General features: G+C 41.1%; 1 long non-coding RNA gene across 1 annotated transcript in view; it reads right to left on the bottom strand.

Moving 5' to 3' along the window:
• Window positions 1–213: 213 nt before the first annotated feature.
• The window catches only part of LOC126747483 (uncharacterized), a 22037-nt gene continuing 8523 nt past the window's right edge, over window positions 214–13727 (bottom strand). Inside the window, exons 3-5 of the long non-coding RNA XR_007664222.1 lie at window positions 505–729; window positions 403–441; window positions 214–333 (exon numbers count right to left, since the gene is read on the bottom strand). This is a non-coding gene — a long non-coding RNA (uncharacterized LOC126747483). The remainder of the gene's footprint in view (window positions 334–402; window positions 442–504; window positions 730–13727) is intronic.

Genomic DNA, 13727 nt, shown 5'->3' with positions numbered 1-13727 from the left:
CATCCATCGCTCATCCAGATCATTGAAAGTCTTCACTTGTTTAAAATAAGTCGAGGGGTAGGAGGACTTGTTTTTCTTTTTGTTTACTTTAACCTCTTCTCTTTCCTTTTCTTTCTCTTTTTCTTATTCGGTATGAAAGTACCTGAAAAGATCTGGAATAGAGAGAGAGAGAAAAAATAAACAATTTTCAATAAACTAAATTAACAATTCGTTTACTTGTCCAAAGTGACTCGTATGAACTTAAAGTGATCCATCATGATAAAGTGAGGCCATCTGGGGGTAATCCATCTGAAGGTAATCCACCTCCATTCGAGGGTGGTAATCCACGTCCATCTGAAAAGAGAACTACTTCAGTATTTAGTGCTAAAAATAAACAGTGAGGGCGATTTCCATGGTCCTTACGGTCATCTCTGGATTAGTACCACGTCAACCAGCTTAAATCTGGAAAATATGTAAAAAAAAATTTACGGAGACATTTTCTATGCTTAGGAGGGGACAAGTTACCTCCGTAATTTCAGCTGATGGGTGTTTCGTTTGTATCATCCAAATTCTCCTTTGAGATGTGACCTTAAATACCTCCTCATTTTAAATGACTAACATTTAGTTTGTATAAAAAATTTAGTCCATGTAGGGTACGTACACATCCGGATCAATCTAGAAATCAAGCTGGATTCAATCTGTGCCACAGGGAGGGGGGTGTGAAAGAGTCTACTGCCAAATACCATCAACCTAAAAATGAACATTATTAAGTTGTATCACAGGATCACCTTCTTCTGTTGCACTTTTCCAATAGTTTCCATGTTTACACACAAATAAATTAACACCATTATTAATTAACACCGGGTTATACCAGGATCCGAGCACTTTGAAAATCGTGAAAAAGTCGTTTTCGACGTCCGTTTTTGAGGCCAAAAATGGGCATCAAAAATGCCATATCTCAGCTACTAGACTAGCTACGACCTTGCGGAAGGTCTCGTTGGATTCAGAACGACGAAACTAAGACAAAACCGTTGGAATTTTCCCGATAGCTCCCATAGAAGCCGAGATATCGACCTTCAAAGTTTGGAATTTTTCATTTTTAGGGTATACCCCCCCGTATCGAATTTTTCACCAAAAATTGATTTTTTTCGAAATCAAACTAAGGACACCACCAGCGTGTTATTTGGGTCACCTAGATTACGAAAACACCGGGTTATACCGGGATCCGAGCAGAACTAAGGGAATCAGAGCACTTTGAAAATCCCGAAAAAGTCGTTTTCGACGTCCGTTTTTGAGGCCAAAAATGGGCATCAAAAATGCCATATCTCAGCTATTAGAAGAGCTACGACCTTGCGGATGGTCTCGTTGGATTTAGAACGACGAAACTAAGACAAAACCGTTGGAATTTTCCGGATAGCTCCCATAGAAGCTGAGATATCGACCTTCAAAGTTTGGAATTTTTCATTTTTAGGGTATACCCCCCCGTATCGATTTTTTCACCAAAAATTGATTTTTTTCGAAATCAAACTAAGTATACCAGCGTGTTATTTGGGTCACCTAGATTACGAAAACACCGGGTTATACCAGGATCCGAGCAGAACTAAGGGAATGAGAGCACTTTGAAAATCCCGAAAAAGTCGTTTTCGACGTCCGTTTTTGAGGCCAAAAATGGGCATCAAAAATGCCATATCTCAGCTATTAGAAGAGCTACGACCTTGCGGAAGGTCTCGTTGGATTCAGAACGACGAAACTAAGACAAAACCGTTGGAATTTTCCCGATAGCTCCCATAGAAGCCGAGATATCGACCTTCAAAGTTTGGAATTTTTCATTTTTAGGGTATACCCCCCCGTATCGAATTTTTCACCAAAAATTGATTTTTTTCAAAATCAAACTAATTATACCAGCGTGTTATTTGGGTCACCTAGATTATGAAAACACCGGGTTATACCGGGATCCGAGCAGAACTAAGGGAATGAGAGCACTTTGAAAATCCCGAAAAAGTCGTTTTCGACGTCCGTTTTTGAGGCCAAAAATGGGCATCAAAAATGCCATATCTCAGCTACTAGACTAGCTACGACCTTGCGGAAGGTCTCGTTGGATTCAGAACGACGAAACTAAGACAAAACCGTTGGAATTTTCCCGATAGCTCCCATAGAAGCTGAGAAATCAATTTTCAAAGTTTGGAATTTTTCATTTTTAGGGTATACCCCCCCGTATCGAATTTTTCACCAAAAATTGATTTTTTTCGAAATCAAACTAAGTATACCAGCGTGTTATTTGGGTCACCTAGATTACGAAAACACCGGGTTATACCGGGATCCGAGCAGAACTAAGGGAATGAGAGCACTTTGAAAATCCCGAAAAAGTCGTTTTCGACGTCCGTTTTTGAGGCCAAAAATGGGCATCAAAAATGCCATATCTCAGCTACTAGACTAGCTACGACCTTGCGGAAGGTCTCGTTGGATTCAGAACGACGAAACTAAGACAAAACCGTTGGAATTTTCCCGATAGCTCCCATAGAAGCCGAGATATCGACCTTCAAAGTTTGGAATTTTTCATTTTTAGGGTATACCCCCCCGTATCGAATTTTTCACCAAAAATTGATTTTTTTCAAAATCAAACTAATTATACCAGCGTGTTATTTGGGTCACCTAGATTACGAAAACACCGGGTTATACCAGGATCCGAGCAGAACTAAGGGAATGAGAGCACTTTGAAAATCCCGAAAAAGTCGTTTTCGACGTCCGTTTTTGAGGCCAAAAATGGGCATCAAAAATGCCATATCTCAGCTACTAGACTAGCTACGACCTTGCGGAAGGTCTCGTTGGATTCAGAACGACGAAACTAAGACAAAACCGTTGGAATTTTCCCGATAGCTCCCATAGAAGCCGAGATACCGACCTTCAAAGTTTGAAATTTTTCATTTTTAGGGTATACCCCCCCGTATCGATTTTTTCACCAAAAATTGATTTTTTTCGAAATCAAACTAAGTATACCAGCGTGTTATTTGGGTCACCTAGATTACGAAAACACCGGGTTATACCAGGATCCGAGCAGAACTAAGGGAATGAGAGCACTTTGAAAATCCCGAAAAAGTCGTTTTCGACGTCCGTTTTTGAGGCCAAAAATGGGCATCAAAAATGCCATATCTCAGCTACTAGACTAGCTACGACCTTGCGGAAGGTCTCGTTGGATTCAGAACGACGAAACTAAGACAAAACCGTTGGAATTTTCCCGATAGCTCCCATAGAAGCCGAGATATCGACCTTCAAAGTTTGGAATTTTTCATTTTTAGGGTATACCCCCCCGTATCGAATTTTTCACCAAAAATTGATTTTTTTCGAAATCAAACTAAGGACACCAGACGTGTTATTTGGGTCACCTAGATTACGAAAACACCGGGTTATACCAAGATCCGAGCAGAACTAAGGGAATGAGAGCACTTTGAAAATCCCGAAAAAGTCGTTTTCGACGTCCGTTTTTGAGGCCAAAAATGGGCATCAAAAATGCCATATCTCAGCTACTAGACTAGCTACGACCTCGCGGAAGGTCTCGTTGGATTCAGAACGACGAAACTAAGACAAAACCGTTGGAATTTTCCCGATAGCTCCCATAGAAGCCGAGATATCGACCTTCAAAGTTTGGAATTTTTCATTTTTAGGGTATACCCCCCCGTATCGAATTTTTCACCAAAAATTGATTTTTTTCGAAATCAAACTAAGGACACCAGCGTGTTATTTGGGTCACCTAGATTACGAAAACACCGGGTTATACCAAGATCCGAGCAGAACTAAGGGAATGAGAGCACTTTGAAAATCCCGAAAAAGTCGTTTTCGACGTCCGTTTTTGAGGCCAAAAATGGGCATCAAAAATGCCATATCTCAGCTACTAGACTAGCTACGACCTTGCGGAAGGTCTCGTTGGATTCAGAACGACGAAACTAAGACAAAACCGTTGGAATTTTCCCGATAGCTCCCATAGAAGCCGAGATATCGACCTTCAAAGTTTGGAATTTTTCATTTTTAGGGTATACCCCCCCGTATCGAATTTTTCACCAAAAATTGATTTTTTTCGAAATCAAACTAAGGACACCAGCGTGTTATTTGGGTCACCTAGATTACGAAAACACCGGGTTATACCAAGATCCGAGCAGAACTAAGGGAATGAGAGCACTTTGAAAATCCCGAAAAAGTCGTTTTCGACGTCCGTTTTTGAGGCCAAAAATGGGCATCAAAAATGCCATATCTCAGCTACTAGACTAGCTACGACCTTGCGGAAGGTCTCGTTGGATTCAGAACGACGAAACTAAGACAAAACCGTTGGAATTTTCCCGATAGCTCCCATAGAAGCCGAGATATCGACCTTCAAAGTTTGGAATTTTTCATTTTTAGGGTATACCCCCCCGTATCGAATTTTTCACCAAAAATTGATTTTTTTCAAAATCAAACTAATTATACCAGCGTGTTATTTGGGTCACCTAGATTACGAAAACACCGGGTTATACCAGGATCCGAGCAGAACTAAGGGAATGAGAGCACTTTGAAAATCCCGAAAAAGTCGTTTTCGACGTCCGTTTTTGAGGCCAAAAATGGGCATCAAAAATGCCATATCTCAGCTATTAGAAGAGCTACGACCTTGCGGATGGTCTCGTTGGATTCAGAACGACGAAACTAAGACAAAACCGTTGGAATTTTCCCGATAGCTCCCATAGAAGCCGAGATATCGACCTTCAAAGTTTGGAATTTTTCATTTTTAGGGTATACCCCCCCGTATCGAATTTTTCACCAAAAATTGATTTTTTTCGAAATCAAACTAAGTATACCAGCGTGTTATTTGGGTCACCTAGATTACGAAAACACCGGGTTATACCGGGATCCGAGCAGAACTAAGGGAATGAGAGCACTTTGAAAATCCCGAAAAAGTCGTTTTCGACGTCCGTTTTTGAGGCCAAAAATGGGCATCAAAAATGCCATATCTCAGCTACTAGACTAGCTACGACCTTGCGGAAGGTCTCGTTGGATTCAGAACGACGAAACTAAGACAAAACCGTTGGAATTTTCCCGATAGCTCCCATAGAAGCCGAGATATCGACCTTCAAAGTTTGGAATTTTTCATTTTTAGGGTATACCTCCCCGTATCGAATTTTTCACCAAAAATTGATTTTTTTCGAAATCAAACTAAGGACACCAGCGTGTTATTTGGGTCACCTAGATTACGAAAACACCGGGTTATACCAAGATCCGAGCAGAACTAAGGGAATGAGAGCACTTTGAAAATCCCGAAAAAGTCGTTTTCGACGTCCGTTTTTGAGGCCAAAAATGGGCATCAAAAATGCCATATCTCAGCTACTAGACTAGCTACGACCTTGCGGAAGGTCTCGTTGGATTCAGAACGACGAAACTAAGACAAAACCGTTGGAATTTTCCCGATAGCTCCCATAGAAGCCGAGATATCGACCTTCAAAGTTTGGAATTTTTCATTTTTAGGGTATACCCCCCCGTATCGAATTTTTCACCAAAAATTGATTTTTTTCGAAATCAAACTAAGGACACCAGCGTGTTATTTGGGTCACCTAGATTACGAAAACACCGGGTTATACCAAGATCCGAGCAGAACTAAGGGAATGAGAGCACTTTGAAAATCCCGAAAAAGTCGTTTTCGACGTCCGTTTTTGAGGCCAAAAATGGGCATCAAAAATGCCATATCTCAGCTACTAGACTAGCTACGACCTTGCGGAAGGTCTCGTTGGATTCAGAACGACGAAACTAAGACAAAACCGTTGGAATTTTCCCGATAGCTCCCATAGAAGCCGAGATATCGACCTTCAAAGTTTGGAATTTTTCATTTTTAGGGTATACCCCCCCGTATCGAATTTTTCACCAAAAATTGATTTTTTTCAAAATCAAACTAATTATACCAGCGTGTTATTTGGGTCACCTAGATTACGAAAACACCGGGTTATACCAGGATCCGAGCAGAACTAAGGGAATGAGAGCACTTTGAAAATCCCGAAAAAGTCGTTTTCGACGTCCGTTTTTGAGGCCAAAAATGGGCATCAAAAATGCCATATCTCAGCTATTAGAAGAGCTACGACCTTGCGGATGGTCTCGTTGGATTTAGAACGACGAAACTAAGACAAAACCGTTGGAATTTTCCCGATAGCTCCCATAGAAGCCGAGATATCGACCTTCAAAGTTTGGAATTTTTCATTTTTAGGGTATACCCCCCCGTATCGAATTTTTCACCAAAAATTGATTTTTTTCGAAATCAAACTAAGTATACCAGCGTGTTATTTGGGTCACCTAGATTACGAAAACACCGGGTTATACCGGGATCCGAGCAGAACTAAGGGAATGAGAGCACTTTGAAAATCCCGAAAAAGTCGTTTTCGACGTCCGTTTTTGAGGCCAAAAATGGGCATCAAAAATGCCATATCTCAGCTACTAGACTAGCTACGACCTTGCGGAAGGTCTCGTTGGATTCAGAACGACGAAACTAAGACAAAACCGTTGGAATTTTCCCGATAGCTCCCATAGAAGCCGAGATATCGACCTTCAAAGTTTGGAATTTTTCATTTTTAGGGTATACCTCCCCGTATCGAATTTTTCACCAAAAATTGATTTTTTTCGAAATCAAACTAAGGACACCAGCGTGTTATTTGGGTCACCTAGATTACGAAAACACCGGGTTATACCAAGATCCGAGCAGAACTAAGGGAATGAGAGCACTTTGAAAATCCCGAAAAAGTCGTTTTCGACGTCCGTTTTTGAGGCCAAAAATGGGCATCAAAAATGCCATATCTCAGCTACTAGACTAGCTACGACCTTGCGGAAGGTCTCGTTGGATTCAGAACGACGAAACTAAGACAAAACCGTTGGAATTTTCCCGATAGCTCCCATAGAAGCCGAGATATCGACCTTCAAAGTTTGGAATTTTTCATTTTTAGGGTATACCCCCCCGTATCGAATTTTTCACCAAAAATTGATTTTTTTCGAAATCAAACTAAGGACACCAGCGTGTTATTTGGGTCACCTAGATTACGAAAACACCGGGTTATACCAAGATCCGAGCAGAACTAAGGGAATGAGAGCACTTTGAAAATCCCGAAAAAGTCGTTTTCGACGTCCGTTTTTGAGGCCAAAAATGGGCATCAAAAATGCCATATCTCAGCTACTAGACTAGCTACGACCTTGCGGAAGGTCTCGTTGGATTCAGAACGACGAAACTAAGACAAAACCGTTGGAATTTTCCCGATAGCTCCCATAGAAGCCGAGATATCGACCTTCAAAGTTTGGAATTTTTCATTTTTAGGGTATACCCCCCCGTATCGAATTTTTCACCAAAAATTGATTTTTTTCAAAATCAAACTAATTATACCAGCGTGTTATTTGGGTCACCTAGATTACGAAAACACCGGGTTATACCAGGATCCGAGCAGAACTAAGGGAATGAGAGCACTTTGAAAATCCCGAAAAAGTCGTTTTCGACGTCCGTTTTTGAGGCCAAAAATGGGCATCAAAAATGCCATATCTCAGCTATTAGAAGAGCTACGACCTTGCGGATGGTCTCGTTGGATTTAGAACGACGAAACTAAGACAAAACCGTTGGAATTTTCCGGATAGCTCCCATAGAAGCTGAGATATCGACCTTCAAAGTTTGGAATTTTTCATTTTTAGGGTATACCCCCCCGTATCGATTTTTTCACCAAAAATTGATTTTTTTCGAAATCAAACTAAGTATACCAGCGTGTTATTTGGGTCACCTAGATTACGAAAACACCGGGTTATACCGGGATCCGAGCAGAACTAAGGGAATCAGAGCACTTTGAAAATCCCGAAAAAGTCGTTTTCGACGTCCGTTTTTGAGGCCAAAAATGGGCATCAAAAATGCCATATCTCAGCTATTAGAAGAGCTACGACCTTGCGGATGGTCTCGTTGGATTTAGAACGACGAAACTAAGACAAAACCGTTGGAATTTTCCGGATAGCTCCCATAGAAGCTGAGATATCGACCTTCAAAGTTTGGAATTTTTCATTTTTAGGGTATACCCCCCCGTATCGATTTTTTCACCAAAAATTGATTTTTTTCGAAATCAAACTAAGTATACCAGCGTGTTATTTGGGTCACCTAGATTACGAAAACACCGGGTTATACCAGGATCCGAGCAGAACTAAGGGAATGAGAGCACTTTGAAAATCCCGAAAAAGTCGTTTTCGACGTCCGTTTTTGAGGCCAAAAATGGGCATCAAAAATGCCATATCTCAGCTATTAGAAGAGCTACGACCTTGCGGAAGGTCTCGTTGGATTCAGAACGACGAAACTAAGACAAAACCGTTGGAATTTTCCCGATAGCTCCCATAGAAGCCGAGATATCGACCTTCAAAGTTTGGAATTTTTCATTTTTAGGGTATACCCCCCCGTATCGAATTTTTCACCAAAAATTGATTTTTTTCAAAATCAAACTAATTATACCAGCGTGTTATTTGGGTCACCTAGATTATGAAAACACCGGGTTATACCGGGATCCGAGCAGAACTAAGGGAATGAGAGCACTTTGAAAATCCCGAAAAAGTCGTTTTCGACGTCCGTTTTTGAGGCCAAAAATGGGCATCAAAAATGCCATATCTCAGCTACTAGACTAGCTACGACCTTGCGGAAGGTCTCGTTGGATTCAGAACGACGAAACTAAGACAAAACCGTTGGAATTTTCCCGATAGCTCCCATAGAAGCTGAGAAATCAATTTTCAAAGTTTGGAATTTTTCATTTTTAGGGTATACCCCCCCGTATCGAATTTTTCACCAAAAATTGATTTTTTTCGAAATCAAACTAAGTATACCAGCGTGTTATTTGGGTCACCTAGATTACGAAAACACCGGGTTATACCGGGATCCGAGCAGAACTAAGGGAATGAGAGCACTTTGAAAATCCCGAAAAAGTCGTTTTCGACGTCCGTTTTTGAGGCCAAAAATGGGCATCAAAAATGCCATATCTCAGCTACTAGACTAGCTACGACCTTGCGGAAGGTCTCGTTGGATTCAGAACGACGAAACTAAGACAAAACCGTTGGAATTTTCCCGATAGCTCCCATAGAAGCCGAGATATCGACCTTCAAAGTTTGGAATTTTTCATTTTTAGGGTATACCCCCCCGTATCGAATTTTTCACCAAAAATTGATTTTTTTCAAAATCAAACTAATTATACCAGCGTGTTATTTGGGTCACCTAGATTACGAAAACACCGGGTTATACCAGGATCCGAGCAGAACTAAGGGAATGAGAGCACTTTGAAAATCCCGAAAAAGTCGTTTTCGACGTCCGTTTTTGAGGCCAAAAATGGGCATCAAAAATGCCATATCTCAGCTACTAGACTAGCTACGACCTTGCGGAAGGTCTCGTTGGATTCAGAACGACGAAACTAAGACAAAACCGTTGGAATTTTCCCGATAGCTCCCATAGAAGCCGAGATACCGACCTTCAAAGTTTGAAATTTTTCATTTTTAGGGTATACCCCCCCGTATCGATTTTTTCACCAAAAATTGATTTTTTTCGAAATCAAACTAAGTATACCAGCGTGTTATTTGGGTCACCTAGATTACGAAAACACCGGGTTATACCAGGATCCGAGCAGAACTAAGGGAATGAGAGCACTTTGAAAATCCCGAAAAAGTCGTTTTCGACGTCCGTTTTTGAGGCCAAAAATGGGCATCAAAAATGCCATATCTCAGCTACTAGACTAGCTACGACCTTGCGGAAGGTCTCGTTGGATTCAGAACGACGAAACTAAGACAAAACCGTTGGAATTTTCCCGATAGCTCCCATAGAAGCCGAGATATCGACCTTCAAAGTTTGGAATTTTTCATTTTTAGGGTATACCCCCCCGTATCGAATTTTTCACCAAAAATTGATTTTTTTCGAAATCAAACTAAGGACACCAGACGTGTTATTTGGGTCACCTAGATTACGAAAACACCGGGTTATACCAAGATCCGAGCAGAACTAAGGGAATGAGAGCACTTTGAAAATCCCGAAAAAGTCGTTTTCGACGTCCGTTTTTGAGGCCAAAAATGGGCATCAAAAATGCCATATCTCAGCTACTAGACTAGCTACGACCTCGCGGAAGGTCTCGTTGGATTCAGAACGACGAAACTAAGACAAAACCGTTGGAATTTTCCCGATAGCTCCCATAGAAGCCGAGATATCGACCTTCAAAGTTTGGAATTTTTCATTTTTAGGGTATACCCCCCCGTATCGAATTTTTCACCAAAAATTGATTTTTTTCGAAATCAAACTAAGGACACCAGCGTGTTATTTGGGTCACCTAGATTACGAAAACACCGGGTTATACCAAGATCCGAGCAGAACTAAGGGAATGAGAGCACTTTGAAAATCCCGAAAAAGTCGTTTTCGACGTCCGTTTTTGAGGCCAAAAATGGGCATCAAAAATGCCATATCTCAGCTACTAGACTAGCTACGACCTTGCGGAAGGTCTCGTTGGATTCAGAACGACGAAACTAAGACAAAACCGTTGGAATTTTCCCGATAGCTCCCATAGAAGCCGAGATATCGACCTTCAAAGTTTGGAATTTTTCATTTTTAGGGTATACCCCCCCGTATCGAATTTTTCACCAAAAATTGATTTTTTTCAAAATCAAACTAATTATACCAGCGTGTTATTTGGGTCACCTAGATTACGAAAACACCGGGTTATACCAGGATCCGAGCAGAACTAAGGGAATGAGAGCACTTTGAAAATCCCGAAAAAGTCGTTTTCGACGTCCGTTTTTGAGGCCAAAAATGGGCATCAAAAATGCCATATCTCAGCTACTAGACTAGCTACGACCTTGCGGAAGGTCTCGTTGGATTCAGAACGACGAAACTAAGACAAAACCGTTGGAATTTTCCCGATAGCTCCCATAGAAGCTGAGAAATCAATTTTCAAAGTTTGGAATTTTTCATTTTTAGGGTATACCCCCCCGTATCGAATTTTTCACCAAAAATTGATTTTTTTCGAAATCAAACTAAGTATACCAGCGTGTTATTTGGGTCACCTAGATTACGAAAACACCGGGTTATACCGGGATCCGAGCAGAACTAAGGGAATGAGAGCACTTTGAAAATCCCGAAAAAGTCGTTTTCGACGTCCGTTTTTGAGGCCAAAAATGGGCATCAAAAATGCCATATCTCAGCTATTAGAAGAGCTACGACCTTGCGGAAGGTCTCGTTGGATTCAGAACGACGAAACTAAGACAAAACCGTTGGAATTTTCCCGATAGCTCCCATAGAAGCCGAGATATCGACCTTCAAAGTTTGGAATTTTTCATTTTTAGGGTATACCCCCCCGTATCGAATTTTTCACCAAAAATTGATTTTTTTCAAAATCAAACTAATTATACCAGCGTGTTATTTGGGTCACCTAGATTACGAAAACACCGGGTTATACCAGGATCCGAGCAGAACTAAGGGAATGAGAGCACTTTGAAAATCCCGAAAAAGTCGTTTTCGACGTCCGTTTTTGAGGCCAAAAATGGGCATCAAAAATGCCATATCTCAGCTACTAGACTAGCTACGACCTTGCGGAAGGTCTCGTTGGATTCAGAACGACGAAACTAAGACAAAACCGTTGGAATTTTCCCGATAGCTCCCATAGAAGCCGAGATATCGACCTTCAAAGTTTGGAATTTTTCATTTTTAGGGTATACCCCCCCGTATCGAATTTTTCACCAAAAATTGATTTTTTTCGAAATCAAACTAAGTATACCAGCGTGTTATTTGGGTCACCTAGATTACGAAAACACCGGGTTATACCGGGATCCGAGCAGAACTAAGGGAATCAGAGCACTTTGAAAATCCCGAAAAAGTCGTTTTCGACGTCCGTTTTTGAGGCCAAAAATGGGCATCAAAAATGCCATATCTCAGCTATTAGAAGAGCTACGACCTTGCGGAAGGTCTCGTTGGATTCAGAACGACGAAACTAAGACAAAACCGTTGGAATTTTCCCGATAGCTCCCATAGAAGCCGAGATATCGACCTTCAAAGTTTGGAATTTTTCATTTTTAGGGTATACCCCCCCGTATCGAATTTTTCACCAAAAATTGATTTTTTTCGAAATCAAACTAAGGACACCAGCGTGTTATTTGGGTCACCTAGATTACGAAAACACCGGGTTATACCGGGATCCGAGCAGAACTAAGGGAATCAGAGCACTTTGAAAATCCCGAAAAAGTCGTTTTCGACGTCCGTTTTTGAGGCCAAAAATGGGCATCAAAAATGCCATATCTCAGCTACTAGACTAGCTACGACCTTGCGGAAGGTCTCGTTGGATTCAGAACGACGAAACTAAGACAAAACCGTTGGAATTTTCCCGATAGCTCCCATAGAAGCCGAGATATCGACCTTCAAAGTTTGGAATTTTTCATTTTTAGGGTATACCCCCCCGTATCGAATTTTTCACCAAAAATTGATTTTTTTCAAAATCAAACTAATTATACCAGCGTGTTATTTGGGTCACCTAGATTACGAAAACACCGGGTTATACCAGGATCCGAGCAGAACTAAGGGAATGAGAGCACTTTGAAAATCCCGAAAAAGTCGTTTTCGACGTCCGTTTTTGAGGCCAAAAATGGGCATCAAAAATGCCATATCTCAGCTATTAGAAGAGCTACGACCTTGCGGATGGTCTCGTTGGATTTAGAACGACGAAACTAAGACAAAACCGTTGGAATTTTCCGGATAGCTCCCATAGAAGCTGAGATATCGACCTTCAAAGTTTGGAATTTTTCATTTTTAGGGTATACCCCCCCGTATCGATTTTTTCACCAAAAATTGATTTTTTTCGAAATCAAACTAAGTATACCAGCGTGTTATTTGGGTCACCTAGATTACGAAAACACCGGGTTATACCGGGATCCGAGCAGAACTAAGGGAATCAGAGCACTTTGAAAATCCCGAAAAAGTCGTTTTCGACGTCCGTTTTTGAGGCCAAAAATGGGCATCAAAAATGCCATATCTCAGCTATTAGAAGAGCTACGACCTTGCGGAAGGTCTCGTTGGATTCAGAACGACGAAACTAAGACAAAACCGTTGGAATTTTCCCGATAGCTCCCATAGAAGCCGAGATATCGACCTTCAAAGTTTGGAATTTTTCATTTTTAGGGTATACCCCCCCGTATCGAATTTTTCACCAAAAATTGATTTTTTTCGAAATCAAACTAAGGACACCAGCGTGTTATTTGGGTCACCTAGATTACGAAAACACCGGGTTATACCGGGATCCGAGCAGAACTAAGGGAATCAGAGCACTTTGAAAATCCCGAAAAAGTCGTTTTCGACGTCCGTTTTTGAGGCCAAAAATGGGCATCAAAAACACATCTCGTGAGAGTCTAGACTAGCTACGACCTTGCGGAAGGTCTCGTTGGATTCAGAACGACGAAACTAAGACAAAACCGTTGGAATTTTCCCGATAGCTCCCATAGAAGCTGAGAAATCAATTTTCAAAGTTTGGAATTTTTCATTTTTAGGGTATACCCCCCCGTATCGAATTTTTCACCAAAAATTGATTTTTTTCGAAATCAAACTAAGTATACCAGCGTGTTATTTGGGTCACCTAGATTACGAAAACACCGGGTTATACCGGGATCCGAGCAGAACTAAGGGAATGAGAGCACTTTGAAAATCCCGAAAAATTCGTTTTCGACGTCCGTTTTTGAGGCCAAAAATGGGCATCAAAAATGCCATATCTCAGCTATTA

This window comes from Anthonomus grandis, chromosome 19, assembly GCF_022605725.1.
Source record: "Anthonomus grandis grandis chromosome 19, icAntGran1.3, whole genome shotgun sequence".
Lineage (NCBI taxonomy): Eukaryota > Metazoa > Arthropoda > Insecta > Coleoptera > Curculionidae > Anthonomus > Anthonomus grandis.
The sequence above is the reverse complement of the archived record's forward strand: the minus strand, read 5'-3'. Positions and strand labels throughout refer to the sequence as shown.